The sequence below is a fragment of the Poecilia latipinna genome, unplaced genomic scaffold, assembly GCF_001443285.1.
Source record: "Poecilia latipinna isolate Pla-1442-1.1 unplaced genomic scaffold, P_latipinna-1.0 Scaffold2413, whole genome shotgun sequence".
Lineage (NCBI taxonomy): Eukaryota > Metazoa > Chordata > Actinopteri > Cyprinodontiformes > Poeciliidae > Poecilia > Poecilia latipinna.
The window spans coordinates 1-24,335 of record NW_015115029.1 but is presented as its reverse complement, the minus strand read 5'-3'; the positions used below and the strand labels follow the sequence as shown (position 1 = coordinate 24,335).

The 24,335-nt window shown below is 40.7% G+C and overlaps 1 pseudogene; it reads right to left on the bottom strand.

Annotated features, from left to right (window-relative positions):
• The window catches only part of LOC106937690 (transmembrane protein 132C pseudogene), a 49,035-nt pseudogene extending 28,956 nt beyond the window's left edge, over positions 1-20,079 (bottom strand).
• Positions 20,080-24,335: the final 4,256 nt, after the last annotated feature.

Sequence of the window (24,335 nt, the reverse complement as noted above, 5' to 3'; positions counted from 1 at the left end):
AGCTTTTCCCCGTGTGTGGTCTGTTGGCAATGCTTGGACTTTTACGAGGTTTTTATAGTGTGGTTTTGGGAACTGACGGTCTGACGGGACACCCCACCCTGTTTTCCCTGCTGTCCGACTGCGAGATCTGCAGCGCTCCTCCTGACAGAAGGTCACAGAAACCACAATTCACCAGGGGAGAGTTAGAAAACCGCTACGGTCCATTCGTTCTGCATCGCCATCAAACTACTCACACACCTACCACTTTGTCACTTTATTTGCAACGGTTTTCTAAACCATATAGTTTCAGACGCATCTGTCAGGCATAACATTACGACCACCTACATTAACAGTGTGCTGTTCCCAAAATAGCCCTGACCTGTCAAGGAATGCATTTCACTAGACTGCTCTTAGTGTGCTTTAGTTAGTTCTGTTTGTTGTGAGACGAGAAATCCGTGGACCGGACCTGTTTGCCCAACGCATCACAGAGATGCTCGGTCGGGACTCAAGACGGTGATTATGCTCCTGAAAGCAGTCCTGATCTATTTGGTTTTGCGCTATTCAGTAAGAAGATGCCACTAAATCAACTGTAGGCGGTAGATGTCAAATCAGCATCCATGGTTTCACAGTGGAACATTGCCCAGGATGTCACACTGCCTCAAACTATTTGTCTTCTTCCCATGTTGCATCATGGTGCCATATGTTCCCCAGGTAAGTAGCAAATACACACACACACACACACACACACACACGCACACATGCACACACAACCAGCTTACAGATGTGATTCTGTGGTCCAGTTCTGATGTTCACATGCCTCTTGTTCAGCAGCTGACAGAGGTTGGTTTGGGCGTCCTGACTGATCTGTAGCTATGCAGTCCTATACTTCATTTATTCACCCTATACTGTGTATTCTGGCACCTTTCTGTCAGCACCAGCACAAATTTCCTCAGCAAGCCTCACTAGGCTCGTCTGTTGGATCCAACCACACAGACAAGCAGCATTCAACTCCCCGTCTCCACCAATGAGCAACGATCGTCATGAACCCCATTGCTGATTCACCCCTGCTTCTTGCATCACTGTTGACAGACACTTGTCAAATTTGCTTGAATCATTTTGCTTGTCCATTTTTTTTTTTTTTTTTTGCTGCCAACACTTCGACTTTGAGAACAACACATTCAGGTTCCTTTGCCACTTAACATATCTCAAACATTAAGAGGGGCCGTAATGAAGATATTACCCTCGGATAGCACTTCACTTCAGCTATCAGAGGTCACATTATGTTTCATTGATGTGGAAGAAGAAAGTCAGGAAAAAGGAAAATGTTCTCATTCCTCTTGCAGATCACAGCAGGACCATAAACCCCTGAATGCCTCGCTCCGCTTTGGAGGCAGATTTTATAGCAACTCGAGATTTTACCCTTAAATTTAGCATAAAAAATGTAACCTTGCCATTACAGAGCCTAACTCGATGCAAAATGTCCTCTCTCTCTCTCTCTCTCGCTCTCTCTCTTTCTCTCTCTTTTTTGAGGCAGAGAAATGCACTGTTTGTTAAAAAAATAAAAAAAAGTTTTCTAACAAGCAATGTGGAGCTTAATTTGTATTCAAAGCCCTCCTGTCCAGGTGCCAAGCTGAACTTTATTTCCATGATTGACAGCAGCTCACACTAAACACAGTCTAGTGTGTGGGGATCGTGAAAGACCAGTCAATTTCTCCTGAGCCAGCAGGGCTGCAGAGAGCTTTCTAATGTGTTTGCAAAAAAAAAAAAAAAAAAAAACAGGTAACAAAACAGACGCCTAATTATGATTTTAGTTCTAAACAGATTCCTTGGAAGGAGAGCTGATCTGCAGGCATAGCTAAAACTGAAAGTCTGAATTAATCCTCAACAGACTGCATGCTGGGGGTTTTTCTGTTTAACCAATATTAGTCTGAAAACAACAGAAGGGATAGGCAAGAAAATGACTGCATTTTAGTATTTATATAAGCTTGCACATACAACTGCAGTCACCGTCAAACTACAAGCCATGGTAGTAATCATACATACATGACACAAAACCTTTCTACTGTGAAGGAATACACAGCCTGGCAAAATTCATATCGCTGTAACTTTGAAAACTTCACGTAATCATGTAGTAGTAAAGTAATGTAGGAGTCAAAAGAGAAAAGAAAAGGACAAATGCTTTTTAAAAATGTTTTTGGCAACAAATCTAATAAGTCTCATTTGCATATTTAGTCAGTATTTTATAAAAGCAGGCAGAAGGTCCAGAGTTACTCTGGAGGAGCTGCACACATTGCAAAGATCACGTGGGAGAATGTTTCACAAAGACAATGATTAGTTCTTCATTCACATGCAAACTTTGTCTTTTATGGAGGAGTAGCATGAAAACAGCTGTTGCTGAAATAAAGTCATATCAAATCTAATGATATGACCAAGCATGTGGTAGAAGGTGCTCTGGTTCAGATTATGTCAAAAATGATTGAGGCCTATATGCAAAATGCTATATGTAGGAGTAATAAAACACTGCACATCACCTTCAGAACACTAAACTTCATCGTTCTTTGTGGACAGAACGAAGCTTTGTAAAGGGCAACCCAGGAAGAAAACATTAGAGGCCGTAAGAGTCTTCAAACCGAGGAGGAGAATCACCTTCCAGCAGGTCAAGAGCCAAGATGGAAATGGTTCAATCAAAGCATATCAATCTGCTGGAATGGCTCAGTCAAAGACCAGAACTACATTTAATTGTGAATGTGCGTCAAGATTTGACCATTTATGTTGCTCCAATCCTGCAAAGAAGAATGAGCTTTTCAGTCTCTATATGTGCAAAAGTGGTGGAGTGATTCCCCAAATGTCTTGCAGGTGTAACTGCACCAAAAAGCAGCTTAACAAAGTATTGACTCTGTGTGGCTGAGGAGAAATGCACACATCACACAATTTATATATCACAAAAATTATCTACACGTCTCCTTCTTCTTCTATTGTATGAATACTGTTGAGAACTGATTGTAATACTGCTGTAAACGTGTGTAAGCTCGCAAAGATTTTGGTGTAAATCAATTATCTGTGCATTTTATCCCACGACTCTGGACAAAAGAGTCTGCAGACAGAAAATAAAAACCAGAATCTGAACAATTTTATGCCTGAAAACTGTAGACAGCTGGCAAGATAAAAAAAAAGAAGGAAAAAAGAAATGTACTGCAAGAAATTAAAAAGAGGAAATGTGCAGACAACTATTATCCTTGAAAAACCCGGTAACAAAAGACGGCCCACTTTTTTAAGCTCTTATAATTGACACATTACTAACAGAATAGTGTTAGCAATTTGTCGTGACCTAAAATTAATTTTGCTTCCGTGGCATAAAACACAACCACACACACACACACACACACACACACACACACACACACACACAATAAAGATTATCGGCTTGAATGTTCAGCTGGGAATACGGTAAACAAAAGCAGCCTGATTTTCTGTTTACTAATAAAAACTTTCTCAGACTAATTTTTTTGCACACAAACTGTAAAAAAAACCCAAACAAATTAAAAGCTCAATCAACAATCTAAAACAATACATAATCAGCAGAGGGAATAAGTGACCCCAGATTGGTTATCGGCGTTACTTCTCCAAGGTGAGATCGCCTCTACTCAACAGCAGATGTCAGAGCGCTTCCAAGGATAAAGCAGTAAAGCTATCTGGAAATCCTTCGCACATCTACTTCAGCTCATAAATCAGGCGGTTCACGATAAAATATTATATGCTAGAAGATGATGTTTGGCACGCAATAGCTTGACCTCCCTGAACATTTCCTAATTACATGCAACAGCTTCCTGGGGCCGCTGGCAGCACTGTAATTTGCTCTCCGTCCTCCGCGGAATAAAGCCCTGCGATTTAATACATTTGAACTTTGATTCTAGTGATTTAATTTGTTGAGAGCACTGCAAAATGTTAAGCCTATAAGAGGGAAAAATGTTATTGTGGTGGCAAAGGACAAGCCTTACGAATACTTTCCCGACACCCCCGCCTCTTGTTTTATAAGGTATTCCAAGAGTAATGAGCTGGCTAATGAAGAAATATGTGAGCTGCAGCTGGAAGTTAGCAGGAGAATTTGGGTAATTAGCTTTCAAATAAATGTCACATATCCCATCTGCAATATCACGGAAATCTGTCATTGGTCCAATTTGCTCCACACACACACACGGAAAAGAAAAGGAACAGAAAGAGAAAAAATGAATAAGAAATCGTGGCTTTTTCCATTTAATTTGACCGTTTCATCCGGATCTCACCTCGGCGTTTAATTATTGAGTGCTTTCTTAACTAACCCAATTAAAGAGGCTTCTGCCTGAGAAGGTTGGCTGATTTTTTTTAATTTTTTATTGATTGATTTTTATTCAAGGAAAAGCTACCTTTTTGAATTGAACAGTTCAACAACGAACGGGGAAACGTCTAACTGGTGAGGCGCCGTATAAACATGTACTCTCAGTTCAGGCACAGCGATGCCATTAATATGATTAAACCCCACTTCAGCGCGCTTTTCCTGGCACTTTGCATATCCCCACATTGCTGAGTTGTTTCAGCGTAACTCTATATTTCACGACATAAAGAGATATGGCGGATATAAATCACGTGTTTTCCAGTTCCCTCTGTGAAACCGTGTGAGAGATTGGTTCCTTATGGCATCACAGATGCACTTCTCCTCCATCCTGAACCTTCAGGTTTTATGGACTGTGCACACGCCACTGTGCGAGAGAAGCGCCCCGCAATAGTTTCTCGATTTTTCTACCTTTGTCTCAGTTTGTGTATTGAGCCGTACTGCGTCTTTTGTCTGCCTTTTCTTTCGCAGCAGCCGGTCGTCTCAGAGACCAAACTCTCCTCGCAGGTCAGATCGCAAAATATTATCAGATGCACTTCTCTTTTAATCGAACGTTGGCCTTGTTGAAATACTGATAAGATCCTCAATATGTCTCCGAATGAATGCCACACACTGCCATACAACAGTAGACAATATAAAAAAACAAAACAAAAAAAAGGATACAAAAGCCTAAAAATAAGTTGTTATGGAGATGTGGTGACCCTAAAACGCCACTCTTTTCTCAAGCAATTCTATTGAGTTTATTTATACCAGCCTCTAACAACTGGATCAGTCAGCATTACAGATTTTATTGTCCCCCGTAGCCATCCTGCTCGCTGCGTGTGGTGGAAAGATAAACTTATGATCCCTGTCCAGCCCTGTTTGTCACAGTTTTAGCTGGTATAAATCTCTTAATCATTGCTCTGCCTCTAGATATCAGCAAGTTGAGGCAAGTAACAATTTACATGTATCCAGTTCCTGACTTACAGTACAGTGAAAAAGCATGTTTTTCCATACCGATTGTGTTTTTTTAGCTTCCTGTCACACTTAGCGCTTTTTTTCCATCATAGATTACCTAAGTTAAAACTGGTCCTTGTGTGAAAATGTAACTCCTGTTAATAAATCATAAATGAATAGTGATTACCCTCACACTCAACCCTCATTTCCTGTCTCTAAAATGAATAAATCATTTCAACAGAACCTGTCTAACACCATAAGGGAGGAGAGCAAAAACAAATGTCTTAAAAAGCAACACTTTCGTACCCTGGTCTAAAGAATTTACACAAAAGCTGCAAAGCAAAGTCATCGACATCTGCCAGTCGTAAAATGCTTACAAATCCAATTCCTAAGTGGATCTGGCTGTAGGGGCGCTGGGACTGAAGTGATTCACAGTTAGCACATCGAGGACTCATCCAGGAAGTCAAACGAAAAAGAGGAAAAAAACAGAACATCTAAATCTCTGCAGGCCTCACTTGTCTCAGTTAAGGTCAGTGTTCATCGAGTAACAATAAAAATAAAAATAAAAAGCTGGGCACAAATGGCATCCTGAGAGGGTTACAAGGTGAAAACAACTGCTGGCCCAAAAGAACCAAAGGCCCATCTGACATTTGTCGAACAAAAAACTCTTGATAAATCCTGGACTGACGAGATTTAAACCTTTTGAAATGTGAGCATCTTGTTGTATCGTCTGGTGTAAAACTAACCCAGCATTTCATTTCTTTCATTTCCACACCGACTGTCTGGTGTGGCAGCAGCGAACTGGTGTGGAGATCCTAACAGTCTACTCATCAGGACTGGATGCCACCATAAAGTGTATTTCATAAGAATGTTTTGTTGTTTATTTTTTTACATTAAGCAAAAACATTCCTATGTTATGGACAGTTATTAAAAGCACACCAGCAAGCCTACTTTTGAATGACTGAAAATAATCAAACATACATTTTTTTGCAGTTGCATGTAAAACCTACTGAAATGCTGCGAAGCAGGTCGATCATGCCTGAAAAACCTTTTAATCTGGTCAAATTAAAGCATGGCATCTGCAAAGATGAATTTGAAAAAAAAATTCCTCCACAGTTGGGGTAAAAGATCTCATTGCCAATTATCACAAATGGTTAATGACAGTTGTTGCCGCCAAGAGTGGCACAAGCAGCAATTAGGTTACTAAAACACACACATTCTCTAAATGGAAAATGGTCTCAGTCAACCGTGATCCATTTGTGCTGCACCTCCAAATATTTAAAGATCTCAACGTTTGAAGCTTCAAGCTAGGTTTGATGAAACAGATATGCTAAGCAGCAGAAAAAAAGCTATTTCAACATCATAAACATGCAAAAAAATTCTAGAATTATTTCCCCCACTGAGAAAAAGTACTAATATTGAAAATTAGTTTTTTTTTGTTTGTGTTTTTACAGTTTTTAGTGTGAGTTTACTGTAATGCAACATTTAAGTTTTTTTTGTTGTTTTTTTTTACCCACTGCATATACTTTTTAACATACAGAGATAAAATGATGCCATATTTCTTGGGCTGTTTCTGGCTAAACAATGCTTGATGCAACAAAGCTGGTTATCAGTATACATGTGATAAAGAATATATTTTTACTGCTTTATATGTACAAACACTCTGCGGAATAGAAATTTAACCCAACAGAGATATTCCATATTTAGAATGATAAAACAACAACGACAAAAAATAAATAAAAAATGAAGGTGTTTTTTTTTTTTTTTTTCACTGGTTAAATTAGCCATCGTACTCATGGGATGTACAATTAAGGATGCAGCACGGATTACATCACTTCGAGATCCAGTAGTCGCCATACTCCCAGAACATCTAATTACAGAACTTTGACACAACAATCTTTAAGGTTCAGAGGGACCGTACCAAAAAAGCCGTAACTAGGCAGCAAATGGTAATCAAATACAGTCGAACGGGGCTGAAAAGGTCCAGCAAGCTGCCTGCTCACACTTATCCAGAGCATCAAAGATGAAAATGCTGCAGTTATCAGAGCCAATCACATGGACCTTATATGAAATGATAGGTTGGCCGTTTTCCATTTTTCTATACATTTATTCTGCTTAGTTTTGCTGTGCTAACAGAACGCGTGCTTTCAGGACACACAGACAGCAGGTCTCCTTTCACCGGCAGCCCGTAACGTTTAAGGTCAAAGTTTTTATCACCTTTTGACACAGTCAGCAGCCCACCTCCAGCTTACATTTCTGAACTTTCAGACTCACTTTTTTTTTCTCCCGAACACAATCGCTTTACGACGTTGAGAAGGATTTAGTGAAAAAAGACCTGACAAAACAAATCATAGTGAAGCCACGGAAGGAGGCTGCGAAATATAGACTGGATCAGGTCTGAGCTCATGTCACATCTGATGCACCCAATTTTACTTGGAAATTGGATTTTCCAAGAGGGGGAAAGTATGATGTCTCACAGCAGCAGTGAGGTCAATATTCAATATGGCTGCCACACATATAAAACATTGAGACACTGTAACTGTTTATTAGTATGCCTGACTGTATCTAATCGAAACAGAGGCATGTGCAGTAATGCAACAAAAGGTACTGTAAAAAAAAAGAAAGGTTGCTTTAGAGGTTGGAGGCATAAAATGGAAGGAAAAGCCTTATAATTTGTTTGTGTTGCTGAGATTACTTAACACAATTAGCAAAAGACATGGTTTTGCAACTCTTTCACTTTTTGTGTACCTTTCAGCTTTGAGTGCTGTTTTCATGCCCTGCTAGATTCGATTACGTAGGCAAAATGAGCATTAGCCTTATAATAATTGTGTTTTCCTTGATATTCCATGCTGCCGTTCAGGAAATACGAAACTACCTCCAGCTTCACTGGAATCACTTACAAGAGACAAAATATGAGATCAACGAAGGTTAATCGCTTTATTCCCTTGTAATTACAACAATCCATGATTAACCATCGTGGGGTTAAATACTCATATTCATTAAGTCATAATTCTGGCCTGTGTTAAAAACATTTTTAATGTGCAAAACAGCTCTGTTCAAAAAGTGTTTTAGCTAAAAAGGACAACTATCACTGTCTGCTCAGCCCAAGAGGAGCAGAGGAGGCCGAACCACTGAGGACGAAATGCTCTCGGTTCCCAGGAAGTAAACGGCCTCGTCTGATTCAAGCAGCCTTCGTTGTTCTATCCCAAAAGTTTTGGGCGCAGATTGTCGGATAAACTTCAGAAATTGTAACACCAAGTCCCTCGTTGTCCAAATGTTCTATCAAGACCACCGCTAGGTCATGAGACTTCAAACTTGACTTCTTCCAGACAGCTGGAAACGTTTAAGATGTTTAATCGGCCTAATTCTCACAGAAAAGAGCTGCAGTTCCAATCTGGCAATAAAATGTGTAACTTCAGAGTATAAATAGCTGCTTTGTATAGGAATTCGTGTCCTTCCTAATTTCTGCAGTTTCATTTGTCAGTAGGAAGCAGAAACTGAATAGCATTCAAATTGAACTGTCAGGTTTTTCATCAAAATGGAAAAAAATCACCTCTTTTCCTCTTTATCTACTTATTTACCCGACATGTGTCACCAGAAATCTTTGTCATCGTATCACTAAACCCAAATATTTAGACCTGCCGATGTCATCATGTCCCATCCTGGACGAACGTCTGTACGAGTTTGACGACATATTTCAGTCCACGGCACGCTCACTATTAAGCCATAACAAGTAATATAAATATAACCCAAATAAATTTAATTTAAATTAAACTTTTTTTTTTTTAGGCTAATCCTTCACTATCATGGGGGTCATTCTGTCTCTGCCTGAGGTTGCTTTTTCCAATTAGTGTGAAAATGAAGGGCCTCCGGGTCGACAACACAATCTGCAGGCACAGATAGTGACTGTTGCAGGACGCTGAAACAGAGCGCACCGCCCCTCCTGGCTGCAGCAGCACCGCCGATCACCACAGGACCAATGACTCATGGCTGTTGCATCGCTTTGGTTCAAGCTGGACATCTTTAATCCTCAACCATAAGCTCGCTGTCCTCTGTCAGGGCAAACAAAACAATGCTGAATAAACAGTCTGGCTGCCAAAACACCCAAAAGCAAATGTTTCTGCTCGACGGGGGCGAAGTGACAGCAGTAAAAGAAATCTGTTCTTTTTTTTTTTTTTTTTTTTTCCAAGATCGAGACAAATACTAGGCAAGAAACTCTGTGGTCTTTGTCTGCAAATACAGCCATCCGGACTCCGTAAACCAACACAAGGGACTTCATTAACACTCAGCCACTCCTGCCGGACTAACTTGTGTGCTGATTAAAGCTACTCAGTGGTGGCCATTACTTTCCCGCTGATTAGGAACCAGTGATTGTGTTAAGGCTGATTGGAGACAAACACACATAAGCTGGCGTACCAATTACATCTAGTGCCATCTCGCCAATGGTCAAACTACGCTTCAGGTCACTTAGAATTCAACGCGCTTGTGGCTGAAAACATGATTATTCTGATGAGCTATTTCTGTTGAGTGTTGTCTTTAAAAATCAAAGCAGCAAAGGACTTCTCGCTGGATAACGAGCACCGACCTGCTTTGGTAAACGGTAAATGGACAGCACTTGTGTGGCGTTTTTATCAAGTCCAGAGGAGCCCCTAAAGCGCTCCCCACTACATCTGTTCTCTCACAGTGGCAAGCTGCTGGGGCGGTGAGGGGGGATAATGGAGGATCTTAACCGTACACCACCCCAGCTGGTCCAGTTCGGAGCAACTCTGTACTGCAACATTAAAGAGAAAGCCCAGATCAGCTTTGCTTGGAACAAATACTTTGCTTGGAGCTACAGTATATGAGACATTCTGCAGTAAAAGCACTTCTCTACCTGCCAAACGTTTTTCCACTATGCAGCTCCGGTTTCTGATACAGATGGGAGGTTAAAACAAACTATACGAATGGTTCTCAAAAAAAAAAAATAAAATAAAGCAGCTCAAAACACAAAACCAACACTTTTTTTTTTGTAAAGTCAAAATTTATGGGTAGTTTTAAAGGTGCTCATCATCCTTCCCCTGCATGGGCACGCCGCTCTGAATCCTAAAGAGATGCACGGCTCCCATTTGAACATAATCTCAACAATCAATCAGCCACACCACATAGAAGTCAATGGGCCATGACAGTGTGTACCTGTCAGATCTCGGCCTCTTAATGCACTATAAGGCCGACGCCTCTGAAATGTACCGCCAGCTCAAACGTTGCATCCTGTTTGATGCAGTCATGGCCGTTTATTTTTTTTTACATTAACCAATAGATTAATGTAGATTTCCCTGTGAAGAATGGCTTTGTATATATACAAATGATTTTTATCGTCATTGAGGTTGTAACATTTTTCCATGTTTGCACAAATGTCCAAATGTGTTCCTGCAAGGAAATTAAGTTCTGGAGTGAATTTGCATGGCTTAAGCCCTAATGCAGGATATATTACATAAATATCTAACATTGTGCAGTGCTGCCTTTGCACTTCTTGTTTCCCAGAGAAAGCTCGGAGCCTAATGGCATTTTATTAATGCATTATTGAAGAAAACCATAATCCGCTTTTTGTTCTGGTATTCGTGCATATCCTACAATTCAGTAGCTCGCGCATTACAATAAATTCTGTGAAACCTCTGTTTTTATCTCCCTTCCCTTTCACACACAATGAAAATGTTCAAGTCTTGTAAAAGAGATAAAGCATTTACATGAAGGGGGAAAAAAAAAAAAAGAAGCTACGTTATCTTAAGGAAGCGGGGAACGTGACAGATTTTCTGAGGGGATTTTGAAGCCTTCTCATATTTTAAATACACCATGTTGCCTTTATGGTGAAGCCCACTGAGCAAAAGAACTGGTAGGAACATCAAAGTTCATATCAAAGAGGTGAAAATTGTGCATATGATCATCAGATTACCCAACATTGCTTAAAACTCAAATAGTAGATTCTTTATTACTGCTTGTTTGGTGTATTTATCTGCCGGCTGTTATGGAAGAAGGAGTGTTTCTCAACGGTCCCTCATGCTTTTTGATATAAAAGGCCATTTATGCTCCATTTACCCAGGTAAGTACGTCCGCCCAATCCCATCATTGTTAGACGTTTCTGTCCTTGTGCTCTTAATGGATTTTAATGTATTTATGTTATTTACTCAAAGGACGTGGCGATGTTCCCATCGTCCGCTTTTTCTGTGTTGATTTGTCTGATTGCTACGCTGCCCCACGCTTCTCCGTTTTACTGGCCATCAGCAAACTTCTAGAGTCAAATGCAGAATGAACTCTGTATGCGTCTACATATTTAATGGTGAGTCTGATTAGCACTTTAATTTAAATCTGATCCTGAGAATTGGATGGGGATTTCATGCTGGCCACATTTGAACTTATGATTTTGCGTGTGCAGAGCGTGCTGCTCGTAAACTTTTCCTCTACCGGTATTATACTTTTAGCAGAGTGACAGCACAGAACGTAAGTCTACGAGCGCTGCGCTCACAACAACCAACTTGTTGGTTAGATCAATGATTCCAAACCTATAAGTTAAAGGGAACAGGTTTGGACAGCTTCTTGACTTTAAACGCCAAAGAAACTGTCAAGATATTTCTTTTTTCACATACTGAAATTGTAGAATACAACGGAGATAAACCAGAGGAACTTAATGACAGTCTTTACTTGCATTATAGAGCTTCTTAACATCCAACGTAAAATACATCAAATTAATGTATACTATGGTTATGTTATCAGTAAAAAAAATTATGAAATGATGAAAGTATGTTTCAAAGTTTTCTTTGTCTTTCCTGCATGCGCATGTGCAAGCACAAATGTGCACATAGGTGTGAGTGTGTGTTTTAGCATTTAACACGTTGAAAGGCCAGTTTTCCAACAAATATTACTTTGTGAAGACCACTGCTCCATTTTGGGCCCAAAGTCAGAATCATACACGTAAGAAGAATTGCTGTGTTTGGGTTAGTTGTTAGGATTAGGACTAAGGTGTGAATTGAGTTCAGGAAAGGTTTATGGTTAGGCATGTACTGTTAGGTTTATGGTACGTGTCAAAATTGGGCTTTAGAAATGGATGAAACATTAATGGGAGTCAATGCAAAGTCCTCAAGAAGATAGAAAGATGGAAGAGAAAAATACATATCAAGCGATTAAAATAGGCCTTTGCAGCAGTTCACAAACCCTCTAATTATTTCAATGATTTCAATGATTATTTTTTTATATATATTTCCCAGGACCAGTTTATATTTAAAAAAATCTGTTTGGCTTTTTTTTTTTCTTTTTTTCTTTCTGACCTGTGGCTAGGTGCTCTAAGTATAAGCTAGATACGTGAACATTTCAACAATTACTGAGGCAAACTTAGTGAACCTCGACAGCCCATCTGTTATTACGATATCATTTATTCACACAAACTTTCACAACACTTCAGTCGCTCCCACGTAGTGACTGAAGCCTTAGTGTCGTATACAATTAAAGCAGCTCGCAGCACGTCACCTCGGCTGCACAGACCGTCTCCGGCTGAACTCTGTAACTCCTGTTTGCTTTAACATCAGCATGCGAGCATTGTTCGCGTGTTAGCAATCACTTCGGCGTTTAGCCCGCTACCACGCAAGCTTAACAAGCTCTCGGTCCAAATTGAAATTGTCATTGCGGGCCGAGCTCATGATTAACAATGATTTATTGCGTGTGTATTTTTATTTATTTATTTATTTTTTTAAATGACAGCGCAGCAAGTCTGCAGTCTGGCACAAGCCGTTTCTGGTCTCCGGTGTTTTCGCCACGCACAGAACCCGAGGAGACAGTTTGGCCGTAAGACAGACCCCACCAGCAACCCAGCACATCCCCCACCTCCGACTCCTCCGCACCAGATTTATAAAGCTGAAGCCCTTTATCCAGACACAGCTGATGAGAGGACACACGAGCACTGAATCAGCATGTTTGCAAATATTGCCTGAGCACAGCAATGCAGACACACACAGCATCATTTAAAGCTTCCAATTTCCCCCCATTCAACTCCCTTAATTGTGAAATTCCATTAAATTGAATGTGAGATCATAGCAGTCACAGGGAGCCAATTACCAGTGGGGGGAGATAAGCTTTGTGGAAATATTACAGGACATTACGCTAATGATATTTGAATTTGCAGGGGGCAAAAAGCCTCTTTTGACTCTCTTATTAGGAAGCTCTAATGCATGCCTCCCACACATACTTTAAGTTTAAGCAGAGTTACAGTGAGTCTACGAGCTGTTTAGATATGTCCACCTACTCAGTGCGTCTCATAAAAATGCTCATTAAGCAAACTAAAATGCACAGTCTCGCACACTAACGCAAAGCAAGTTAACATTTGTGGAGGGCGGAAATGAAGCTGAAATTACATCGCATGCGGAGAGTGTGGGGCGCGCGTCTTTCTCTCCTGGCCTCACCACGCAGAAAATTCCACAACCACCCGAGCTGCGCCAAATTAGGCTGGAGAGATGGAGAAAATAAGCCTCTTTTCATCAGTGTCCTCGGTGGCAAATCTCAGAAGTGCACTAAAGTGAGCTCAAAGTGAAGCTGTGAGATAGCCTTGATAAAAAAAAATACCACCTAGCTGGGGGGTTTCTGCTCTTCTCTTCATGTTTTCTGTTCTGTAAATAACCAAGCGAAGCCCAGCTTTTACATTTGTCCATCCAGCACCAGCCAAGAACTTTCATAAAAGCCTTTGCTCTTGATGCAAGCATAATTGATGAGCTGACAAAGGTGCAAGGCAGACTTTAGGAGTGGTGGTTTCATGTGACGCCTCCTGGACTTGGGTTAAACACATCCGGCGGGACGCAGTCAAGTTGAAATGCAAATATCAGCTGGATCAGAGTTTCTGCTCATCATCCAAACGTTCCAGCTCATAGTTCATCTCAAGTAGGTGTTTCATCAACTTGTTTATTAACTTCTAAATAAAATCTTTTAATCACAGGTCAGGATTCTGAAACCACAATCCTGAACTGCCAAGTTTAATGCGAGCCATCATGAATTGAGTTAATATTACAGGTGATGAACCATAATAACGGACGCTTTAACGGACAATGATGGAGCTGTTATAATGTTACTACAGTTTAAAGTCATTAAAGTGTTGAGGTGACTGGAGTCTTTGCAGTAAAGCAGCACCGCCCCTCTGCTGCTTGTCGCTTAACTCTACTGGTGATTCACAAATTCAGACACCGAAACAACGCCGTGCACTCTGCCACCCAAATGGAACGGTACGAGAAAAAACTTATTTTGCAGTTTGCCTGTAAAGATACACTTCCCCTCCCACATCTTATGAGCAGCAGCAGCAGCAGCAGCGCTGACAGAGCAGCTCCGCTGTCGGTTCAGTCTGTGAGAAGAACCATCCAGATGCGAGTTGCTCAGGGATGATGTCACTTGAAAGAATGACTGTTGTTTTCCACGAATTGCACCAGTACATGCCAATTTGTCCCGTGAGAAACGTGAGAATCGAACATTTTTATTGTGAACATCACCCCCGGAAGCTCCTGACAAGAATGTGTCTGGACAAAAGAGGATGCTTGTTCACTCTATCTTCTGTGCAACAAATATCAAGATATCAATGCTAAACTACAGCAGAGTTCAAATCCATCTGATTGCGAATATTCACTTTTTTCTAGATCACCAAGAAACGTTCGAAAACCAAGGACAAGAACGTGGGATGAGAGGTGATATCTTTAGCACATCAAATTACATCAAACCCTCCAGATTATGAAACATACTTGAGTCCAACCAGTATATTTTGTTGTTCACCAATATTATTGTAGGCCTTGAAGTGTTTAAATTGCATTGTTTTCATGTGTACCTAATCGGTGTTGCCTTGCTGACTGCGTTGACAATGCCCAGCCTATTGTCATGGTGAAGGTCCTGGAGAGGATCCTTTTGGCCCACCTGAGTGAGCAAACAAGGACATATCAGGATTCCTCCAGTTAGCTTATCACTACGGAGTGGGAGTTGAAACATAAACCTGCTTCAACAAACCCACTATCACCTGGACAAAGCAGGCAGCACTGTGAGGATCATGTTCTTTGATTTCTCCAGTGCATTTAACACAACTCAGCCTGAATTGCTTTCTCAGAAACTCCAGCAGATAGAGGTGGAGGCCTCGGCAATCTTCTGGATTAATGACTATTCGACAAACAGACTTAATTTTGCGAGACAGAAAGGTCATGTATCTAACCGGGTGGTCAGCAGCACAGAATCACCACAGGGGACTGTACTCCCACCATTCCTTTTCGCTCTGTAAACCGCTAAACTTAAGAGAACAAAACAGACTCCTTTAATCTGCAGACATACTGCAGCTCTACACCCGACTCTGCAGGCGTTGGTGTGCGTCAGAGACGCTCAAGAAGACGAGTACAGAGAACTGGTTTGTGGCGCGGTGTGAAAACAATCATGTTATCTTGAAAACAAACCAAACAAAGGAGCTGATTGTAGATTTCAAGAGAAACGAGGTTATGCCCCTGTTCCCGTCACAGGAAAAGAAGTGGAGATGATTGAGTATAAATGGCTCAGTGTTCATCTGGACAACAGTCTGGACTGGAGGTGAAACTATAAAGCTGTCTGCAAGAAGGGACAGAGCAGACTGAGGAAGATTAGTCCAGAGCGTAAGTTTTTCTGCCATCGTCCACTGGGGAAGCAGGAACTTAGAAAGACCCACCAATCCGATAAAGAAGGTTGGTTCTGTTCTGGAGGCCACCGTGGAACCACTGGAGATGAAGGTGGAAAGTAGGATTCTTCATAAAAGCAATAAAATAACAGACAACCCAAAGCATCCTCTTTATAAGTCTGTTATACAACAAGAGAGTATCTTCAGTCAGAGCTCTAATCAGATTCACTGTGTTACTGTCTGCAACAGGAGATTATTTCTGCCCACAGCCGTCAGACTCTACAATAACAATTTGAAGAAAGTTAATATGAGTTGCAACAACACTTCATCTCCGTCTGGTATTAATAAGGTATTTTTAATTGAATTGAATTCAATTTTAAAATCCTTAGCTCAAATATGCATCATAAAGTTGTTTTTATTTTTAGTTTTTGTTCATTCATATTTTTTTTTTGTATTTTTGATTAAATATTAGGTCAATTTAAGAACTAAAATAGGTAAATTCTAAAGTTTTCTTTAAAACCCTACTCATAAAGAAATAGCAAAACTCCAGCTAATTTTAAGATAATTTTTCTACAAAGTTCAAGGTAAAGTGCACGAATTTCACCAACACGTCAAGAATCAGTCCTAGCTTTCTACATCCTTAATGATGAAGAAAAAAAAAAAAAACGAAAACACAAGAAGACATATTGCGTCTTGCAGACAAGCACATGGGCTGCGTGGGTGTGACGCAACAACGCCGACTGGTTTCACTCCACTTTTGTTCCTTTTCGGGTTCAAGGGTTAGGCAAAGGGAGAAGATAGCGGAGTTTCCTCCTGAAAACAAGGCTGAGATGTCTCACTGCCAGACATATAGGGTTTGTATTGGCATTTTATGTTGTAGACTAACATAACGTAGATCAGAGGTAAAAGGAACCATGATGTTCTATTTTTTTTTTTTTTTTTTAAAAAAACTCTGAAAAGTATGCATTCGTATTCACTCCCACTTGAGTTAATACTTTGTGGAACCAGCTTTCCCTGCAAGTCATCTCAGATATGTCTCTACCAGCTTTGCACTTTTGGAGACTGATTCCCCCCCCCCAACTCTGCTTTGCAAATTAGCTTAATATCAATCAGAACGAATGGAGACAGTCTGAACAGTTGTTTCAAAAATCTTGCTTCAGATATTTTTTTCAGCTTTTTTTCACTGATTCCATTTCATGTTACGTTCCATCTTAAAACTTTTTCTATGTTTTCAAGTCTCTCAGCGGGTTGTGCATTCCCATAACTACCATCACCAAAAGGCCAGGACAATTGTGTTTACGTTGATATTAAATATCAACACAAGTTGACTGCAGTAGGTGAATCTGCAATGTCTGCGATGGGTTTTATTTAGGGGTATTACAGTAAATTGATCTGTTATGAATGCATGCTATACTTTCCATATTTGCATTTGTAAAAGAAAAAGAAAAAAAAAACAGAAATCTATACATCATTTCTCTTCTATAAAACTAATGTGCACCACTCTCTCTTAATATATCCCATTAAACAGCAACAAAATACACCTAGGTATTTATTTATTCATACCAGAGCAAAATGTATATGTACCTTTAAGGGGGACACAATAGGTATATTTGTAATTCAGGTAATTGGAATGACATTAATAATCTTACTCCAGAAAATTTTACCCAATTAAAGAAAATGCTACCTCACCAACCCTGGGAACATTTCTGCTTCTTATAACAAAGAGGGTTTTTTTTTTTTTTTGTTTTTTTGTTTTTTTGCCAGATTCCTCCACCTAGTTACGGCCTCATTATGCTGCATCAATATTATTCGAGCAAACCTGCCGTTTCCTGTTATCAATTTTCATCACTTTTTACTGTGAGAAGTGGGGCTCTGGGGGTTTGTGACACACAAAGCTCAATTAGGATCACCGAGAGAGGGCCTTGGCATAAGGCAGCCATCATTGCCACACTTTTCAAGGCAAAGCAATGAATCACGTGCCTTTCACAACAGAGGTCCTGTCAATTAAACTTAAACTTGGAGGTGTGAATGGAGTTTAAAAATGTTTAGCTGGAGAATGCTTTTTTTTTTTTTTTTTTTTAAAAAACCCATCATTTAATCCTAGCAAGGAATCTATATGAGCAGATTGTCCATTTTAGTCAACAGTGGCAGAGGCAGGAAGAGCTGCAAGCATTCGAGCAATTAAAGAAGTACTTGAGGTCTCAGTGCAAAACAGCAACCTTTTTTTTGTTGTTGTTGTTGTTTGTAAATGTCAACATCAATATGTTTGAATCCTGATAACAAAGAAAGCTGCTGAAGTCAGGTATTATCAGGAGGAAATATAATCACATTAATTGAGAGGATCATATTCCCAAACAGCCTTTTTAAGTCAAAGCCTTCTCCCACAGGAAAGCACAGATTCATTAGCCAGACCACCAGCTGCCCTCAGATCTCTGCTGTGCATGCAGCCAGCTAAGCAGCCAAAACAGATGCTGTTGTTCTCATGCTTCTAGCACTAATTGACTGGTGCAATGTCACTTGCTTTGAAACAAACAAAATCTAGCCTAAGCCTAATCATTCACGTTGGCAAGAACTCCTAAAAGCAGATCGTTGCCTACAGCTGCTGCCTCCGCTTTGAGGTCTGTCTGAGCTGGAAGTTTCCTTATACAACATTTCGGATCTGAGATGATTTTTCTTTTTTTTTTTTTATGAAATTATCTGAGAAGCCAGGAGTTAATAAAGCCTGAGTGACTCTGTGGCACCAGATAATCTCTGTCATGGTGAATTATTCATGAGAAAAATGTTATTTAAGGTCAGAGCAGCTGTGGGTGAGTTAAACAGGTGCACATGAAACCAACTTCATAAGATCTGACTGAGAAGATGTGAACTCCATTGACAGGGTGTGCATTCATGCAGCACAGATTCATATAGAGAAAATATTTAGACATAGTGCATTGCAACCCATGTGTCTCTGGTAAGATATTGACCCTCCAGAACAGAATCTCACTTCACACATAAGTGGGGAACAGTACTATCAACTTTTTTTTTTTTTGACAGCATTTTGTGTGTCCTTAGTGGGATCCACAATTGGAACACTGAACCACAAGAGAAAAGGCAGATAAAGTGAAATGATGCTTACCACCCCAAAGTAACACCGACTGCAGCAGCAGGATGTGCAACATGTTTCTCTGGATTGCGGAAAGGCAGGAATTCCTCTCCAAATGTGGCTGCATGTCCAAATGTCTCAGTTTAAACACATAAAGCCATCCGACATCCGTAAAAAATTCAAATGGGTATTTCCTGGGATAAGTGCCATGCCTCGTCCAGGGTGTTTGTGCACACACGCGGAAGCTGGGCTGAGCGAAATTGAATGAGGCTTAATTTTATCTTAAAATAATAACAATAATGATAATTCATGAATCACATGAACGGAAACTTGCTGCTTTGCGTCGACCTTTTCAGCATGTCTGGAGCGTAAGCCTCCGCATGACTCTTGGAGACGTCGAAAACAATGAAGGAAATCCTGCTCGGATGCATGTTCACAATTAGTCTGTCACATTATCTGATGAATCCCGGGAAAAAAAAACTAAAAAGAAAAATTATGTTCAATTCCCTCCTTTTCGGATGTTCAGTTTGTTTCAGTGTTACGCGCCATCCTTAACTTGTTTGCGGCGAAGTGCGTAAAGTCCAAACTGAGGCACCGGGCATCCCGAAACGTGCACGTGTTAATTAAAAGGAAAAAAAAAAGTTCGAGATCAGCATACATCCACGCCTTCGCAACCTGTCGTTTCGTTAAAAAGTCTCTCGCGCGCAACTCCAACAACAGATTGCAGCAGCAACAGCGGCCGCGCGCACCGGAGCCAGTGTTTTCCTCTGTCACTCCTAATTAGTCTCTGGCTCCGGGGTCGTTCCTGGATTTCGCCAAAGTCCGACTCCAAGGCTTCATCTTTCTGTGTTTATGTGGACAGATAGAGTCCGGTCTGCAGAGTCGGGAGCTTACGCGCTGCCAGCCTCGTCCAATGCGCGCAGAGAGAAGCGCAGAGGGGAAGGAAGTGGTGACAACATCTGCCAGCGGCGCTCCATGGGAGGCGTCTTCCACTTCGGGGATATCAGATCCCACAAATAAGAAAGAGAACTGTTATCTTAACTATTTGGACTAGTCGTAGCAGAAAACAGTCGTTTCGTTAAGCCTTTATTTTTATTTTTTATTTGTTTTACACGGAAAAATTCAGTTTTACTTTCGAGGTGCGTGATTGTCCTTTTAGCGTTAGTGTCAAAACCGCTTCCTATGTGCGTCCAAAATGAAAAAGACTTAAAAAGTTGCTATCGGACATATGTAACCAATTGCATGACTGCACCACTTGGCAGTCACTAGCGACCCCGTGCGGTGTGGGAACTGCAGCATGCATGTATGCGGAGATTGTGGACTGAAACAAATAAAATTTGAAGATTTTAAAGTGGTATCAAAAGAAATCGAACTGCAAGATAAGCAGCCACGTTGCCTTCTTTTCTACATAACGTGAGCTGGTCCTTTCCACTCCTCTCTGTTCGTCCTCACAGCAGAGAACAGACGTCTCAGCCACGTCTGCTTTATTCCTGTTTTTATTTTTTAGTTAAAATTATTTTTTAAAGCAATTGTCACGTATGAATTCATAAAAGCTGGAGTAAGTAAGGCTATTTATACTGTAATCTGTTGACTGATTAAACTAGGAGTTTCAGGGGTTTTTTTTTTTTTTTTTTTTTTTTTTTTTTAAGCAGACCAGATGGTGTGGTGAAATACAGATAAAGAATAATCCATGAACACTAAATACAGAAAAAACATGGGATGAGTCACCCAGAGCCTTATCCTTCCAAGGATTTGTTTTCATGGCGGCATTGCTGTCTGCCGGTGTAATGTAACCTGACGTGAAGTGCCGTGCAAAAATCTTCATACCCATTGAGCATATTCACATTTTAGCAAGAGCCGCCCAATGCTTTTGAAGTATTTTGGAGGGTTTGAAATACAACCTCCTTTAGCTTGTATCACAGCAGTTCTTTTTGGAGTACGTCACTCCGTGCTTTCCACATCTGGAGACTGAAATCTTTGCCCAATTCTTCTTTGCAACATAGCCCAAGCTCAATCTGCTGTATGGAGAACATGTGTGAGCAGCCATTTTTTTTTTTTTTTTTTTTAAGATTTCACCACGATTCTCACTTCAACAGGTAATCGACTTCGTGGGAAAACACAAGATCTTTGACAAATTCCAGTCATCTTTTGACAATTCCCTGATTAATGCTCTCTCAAGCTCTGATAAGCAAAGTGCCTTCATTGAGCGATTTGATTACACACAGATGGACTCTAATCACCAGCTATTTTGGAGGCTGAATAAATATGTAATCTATACTTTTTTTTCCTTTTAAATTCTTGAAAACCACATATAATTTTCTTCCCACTTCGTATGTGTGTTGACCTTGTAAAGGAAACTTCTTTAAAAAAAAAAAACGTCGAGTTTCTGGTCGCAGCCTGACGAAACCTCAAATAGTCAACGGCAAATGACTGCCATCGCACAAGCCACTGTAAAAGTCAATCTCTGCTCTTTCCTATTTAGAGCCAAAGCATTTATTCTAATTTTAGGCTTCTCTCGCCGGTTTGCTTCAAATTCCCACCTTCCTCCTTGAGGACCCAGGCTTTTACCTCCCCCTAAATGTGCGCTATTTGTTCCTGGAAACAACAGCTCCTCTTATTCAGCTGCAAAAAGCATTAGGTGGTGCGGGGAACAAGTGTGTTGATGCAGAGCTGTCACTTCACTCGCGGTAATGATGGACTGGAACATCACTTACACAAAGGCTGACAGACGTCCAAAAAGTCGCCCCCCTTCCAGAGCCCGACACTCAGTCAAAGCCCATGAAGCCCACGCTACACTGAGGCCCATTCAGCTGCCGGAAAGCCGAGCCGGTGCCAGGCAGAACTCAAGTGGATTTAGTTACATGGTCTGTAGCTGCAAGTCGTTAAAAAAATGCTGACCCTCTTTCAGCGCGGCACATGGTTAGTCCATCTCCCCAGCTAAATTATCAACACATTTTGCTGCTGTAAAAGCTCACACGCACCGTCTCCTTCCTGTGCGCGAAGAGTCGTGCAGTCAGAGAGAGACACGGGAGGTAATTTTGAAAAGACAATGGAGCTTTTGGAGATGATGGAAGGCCAAAAAAATTAAAAAATGAGACTGTGTCTTCACATATGCCTCCTTTAGATCTGCGCCTCTAAGTCGGCAAGCCGTCCTTTGATGTCTGTTCAAAAAGAAAAGGTTTGAAGTCGCTCACGCCTTGGAAAAATCTGGAAGAGTTGGAAATGCCAAGGATGTGCATTGTACCATACAGTATTTACATCCAGCAAACGTTTTCACTTTTTTTTTTTTTTTGTCATTTTAAAAACCACAAACTGTAACCACTTACTTGTGATATTTATTTACAAATATACCAGACATCAATATCTCAAATGCACTAGACATACATTTGAATATTTAGAATGGAGATCGGCTAAATTTAGGCAGTTAAAGAGCTTGCAATTTGGTTCCTGGTATGAGTTTAATTTCCATCGCCTGACGCTGATGGGTACTGTGATGGACCTGACCTTTCCAGGGTTCATACCTCCTTCTGCCAAATGACTGCCAGAGATTGGCACCGGTACCAACCCTGCACAGATCAAGTTGAAGTAGTAGGTTGACAATTGTTTGCCATTAATGATTTAAATGTTCCAGCTTGGCTGTCAGGTGGTTTGGACAACGATTCAGAAGGGGTTAATGTATTTTATTGTGGTCATATGCAAGACGCCAACACAAAGTGAATGATTGGGAGGTTGAAGGAAAGGTATACATGGATTCCAAACATTCGACAAAGTGACATCTGAAAAGTGTTAAAAGCTTGTTTGTTTTATCTTCCGTCCTCTAGATTTTTCTGCATTTAAAGCTGTAAGTCTTATAATCCAGGGGATGTGTTTTCTTCAATTGGACTTCCACAGATTGATTTTTCTCCGTCTTCTTAGCTTAAACTAAACCCCTTAACAGCAGTTGTCAGGTCCTGCCATAAATTCTCAGTTGGATTTTGGTCTGGACTTTGTGCCATTCTTTAGGCTACATAAAAAATTTTTTTTTAGCATAACGATTCTATCCAACCTCTGGCTTTACCTTTACAAATGTTGTCCTGCTGGAATCTGAAGCTCAGTTTATGTTTTAAATCATTTGCAGTCTCAGTCTTACACTTCGCTCAGCTTGCTTCATTTCCCCATCGACCAGCTTCTATGTCCCTATTGGAAAAAAAATAACAAAAAAAACCAACAAATAAATAAATCCCACACTGATCCTTCTGACAAACATCTTTTCCAATGAGGATGCTGTGTTCAGGGTGACGGGCAGAAAACTTCAGCTGTTGAACAAAGGTTTGAGTTCACATACTAAGAAATGTAGCGCGACCAGTGGAAGGATCCTGGAGAAGAGAATTCAAATTACAAATAAATTACGTTTGGAACAGTTTGCTGGACAGTCTTGTAATGACAATAATAGTCGAAGTAAATGAGTGTTTTAAGCCCTTTGTTGCCTCACAAGACCTTCAACTGTATCTCCAGAATGACTCATCCCTTGTGTCTTCTCTTGGATGGTATCCTTCATGCGTGACCTCGACCAGCCTCAGCACTTTGTCCTCCTCCCACACTCTAGACAGGGGGTCCAAATTCATCACCATCTTTCATTCTCCACTCCTGGTCTATCTGATCAATGATAGCATTAATAATAACCGCTGCAGAGCGCGGTGTCGCCCTCTGTGCCTCGCCCGCCCCTAGACCCCGCGCAGATTACCACCAGCCATACACAGCCCATTAAAAACTATGTTTACTTATCAGCCTCTCTGGGGCCATCACTCTGTTTTCAAGACTGATGCCCCAAGGGAAGGCAAAGAGTGACCTTCCTGTAGCCCTGCAGTGCTGTAAAGTCAGCAGTCCCAATTGGTTTGTCCTGTAATTCTCTGCCTGAACTCTGCTGAAGTCAATGTCAGTGCCTTATAATAGCACGGAGCAAAAGCAGCTCTAAAGAGGCAACGAGGAAAATAAGAATGCATATTCTTTCTCAAAAAGCTGCGAGGGAGTACAAGTTCATGATGAAGCGTTCGTACCCGTCCAATTTTTGACTGCTTGGACATTTTAACAGCAAAGTATTCTGTTATTAAATGGGATTTGATGTTAGGCAGAATTAGCTAGTACAGCGTTTTTGGGTGTTGTGGAAGGAAAACGATAAATACAGTAGTTCTCGATTTCTCGAAAACACATTTCTAAAAGGTGCGGGGTGCAGCTTGGAATAAAATTCAGTTCAATCTGACGGACAAAAAGGGGAACAATTAAAAGATTTAATGACAGGAATGAATAACAGTTCTTTGGCGCTCGGACCCCGGCAGCGAATTCGAGCTGAGATTTGA